The sequence below is a fragment of the Vombatus ursinus genome, unplaced genomic scaffold, assembly GCF_900497805.2.
Source record: "Vombatus ursinus unplaced genomic scaffold, bare-nosed wombat genome assembly UNPS02014778.1, whole genome shotgun sequence".
NCBI classification, from domain to species: Eukaryota; Metazoa; Chordata; class Mammalia; order Diprotodontia; family Vombatidae; genus Vombatus; species Vombatus ursinus.
In genome coordinates this window covers 39419854-39422240 of record NW_020954556.1, presented here as the reverse complement: position 1 = coordinate 39422240, position 2387 = coordinate 39419854, and the positions used below count along the sequence as shown (strand labels likewise).

At 46.8% G+C, this 2387-nt stretch overlaps 1 pseudogene; it reads right to left on the bottom strand.

Annotated features, from left to right (window-relative positions):
- Positions 1-501: 501 nt before the first annotated feature.
- LOC114045161 lies at positions 502-1183 on the bottom strand (annotated as a pseudogene).
- Positions 1184-2387: the final 1204 nt, after the last annotated feature.

Here is a 2387-nt window from a genome sequence, read left to right as displayed (position 1 = left end):
ATTATTATCCCTATTTTATAGATGATAAAAGTGAGGCTACTTAAGTGTTTTACCCACAAGCATACATCTAAGTGTCTGAGGTAGAATTGAATTCAAGTCTTCCTTATTTCAATTCTAGCATTATGTTTAGGATCTGAGTCTCCTACCTGTATTAGTGATGATGGTGAGATTCAGCAGTATCAGTACTGAAGGAATCCTTTCTTTCTTTTTTATTTGTTTGTTTGTTTGTATATTTATTTATTTTTGCAGCTCACCTTTTCTTCGTCTTCTTCTAATTGAACCTTCCTTTTACTGGCCACGTGAGTAATTGGGGGGGAGGGGAACCGGCTGTGTGGGGGAGGGGGTCTCCACAACACTCCGTTTATACACAAAACTAAAAAACAAGCACAAAGCCACTATTGCAGTTAGAAGTTAGCAGCACCGGGGAAGTGGGAAAACTGTGGGTGTCAGTTAAATAAATACTGGCCTCCGCTGCATCTGGGCGTCGGGGACCTTGGTCTGCTACAACTCTAGAGCAATGAGAATATCAAGGGCGGCTTGGGAAGGCCAGAGCCATCGGGTGAAGTCGGGGCGGTTTGGCAAATGGGTGAAGGGATTGCTCCTACCCCTGCTAGGATTCCCCCAGCCCCTGGGTCTGGCAGGAGGGGGGGCAGCCTGCTCCCTTCTGGGCTTGGGCAGCCCCAGCAGGGGGGCCAGACTCACAAGGGCTCCGCCCCAGGAGATCACGGCATTGCCCCCCAGTTTCTCGGCCAGGGTCCAGCGTCCTTCACTTCTCATGACGGCTGCCTTGTGATCCATCTGTGACTCCGTCAGTTTCCTCTTGACCGCGTCCTCGGAGCTCGCATAAATCATTTTGTTCTTGAGGCGGGTGCACTCGGGGACCCAGAAGATGAACCCCAGATCCTCCTCCTCGCTCTCCTCGCTCTCGTAGGTGGCATCAAAGCGCGTAGCGGCCGTCCTCGTCTGGCAGCATCTTGGCAGAGGGGGTGCAGGGGTCGTCCACAGTCTGCCCCACGTGGATCTCCTCGTCCTCCTCCAGCACGATGTTCTTCTGATCCTCGCTCAGGCAGAACAACGCGGCCTCCTTGCATTTCTTCACCTCCTCGGGTGTCGAGGACTGGAGAACCTTCACGGCCTTGGACGCCCTGATCACCCCATCCCAGACAGCCGCCCCAGGGGCCATGGTTCGGGAAAGGAGCGAAGGAGAATGGGAAGGAGGGAAGGAGAATGGGAAGGAGGGAAGGAGAATGTGAAGGAGGGAAGGAGGGCCACAGGACCGGAAGGAGTCGCGGCTCCGCCTCTGCTGCCTGGAGCCCACTGCGGAATCCTTACTTACATACGTGAGCATCTATTACATATGCTGTACTAATTTGTTAAATGGAAATGAATGAATTAATAAAAAAAATTACATTGATTAAGGGCTTATGTTCAAAGCACTATAATGTGCTGAGGATACACTGAGAAAAGTGAAACAATCCCTGCTTTCAAAAAGTTCTCATAGGGAGAGGTAACAGTAATAAGTTTCAGCCACAGTTAGATGGAAAGGCCTAAGAACCTTGGTTCTTAGGGTGCAGTGGAAAAGCAGAGGATAACACATTTTTTAAAATATCATTTTCATTGATAAAACCATATCTCTTTCTCATGCAGAACTAGTTCCAAAGGCTTTGCTAGAGAGGACGTTCTTTTCCGGCTCTTTAGTAGCTGACTGGTAAGGAGACAGGAGTTGTAGCATGTCAGAGGCAAGTGATGGGTTACATATCCACAAGGGCACTCCTGTACATAATAGCTGTGGTATTCAGTCTGGAAGCTGGTGAGTGATCTTGGGGGAGGGGCACTGCTTTCTTGGATTTAATAGCTTTATTAGGTGGATAGAATAACAGGCCTCTTTTCCCCTGAGTTGATTCCTTTAATGCTATATGAGGTTAGTCTGACCAATAGTCTCAGGGTTACTCCATTTCCTGGGGCTAATGGACTGGATCTGGGGCTTCCTGCACCAAGATTAGAGAAGTAATAGTCAAGATGTTAGTGGTAGCCCATATGATGCATCACACTTCCACTCTCTCACCTGGAACATGACGCCTTGACTCTTTAGAAAAGTTGGATTGCTTACCTGTCTTCTTGGATGGATGAATGACTATCTTGTAGTTCATTTGGCCATATTTCACATTTAAATGGTCTTACAAAATAAGAGGCAGTCACTTTGCTTTTGCATGCCTCAGTTTTGCTCTCTGTAAGTTTTACTTGCTAGTAATATTAAATATAAATCAGATAATGTGTCAATATATTAACATTTCTCAGAGGAAAGGTGCTATATTAACACAAGGCCTTATTATTTATTTAAAAACAAATTGACTCAGCATCTACAATTCTTGGTTCTTATAAAAAGT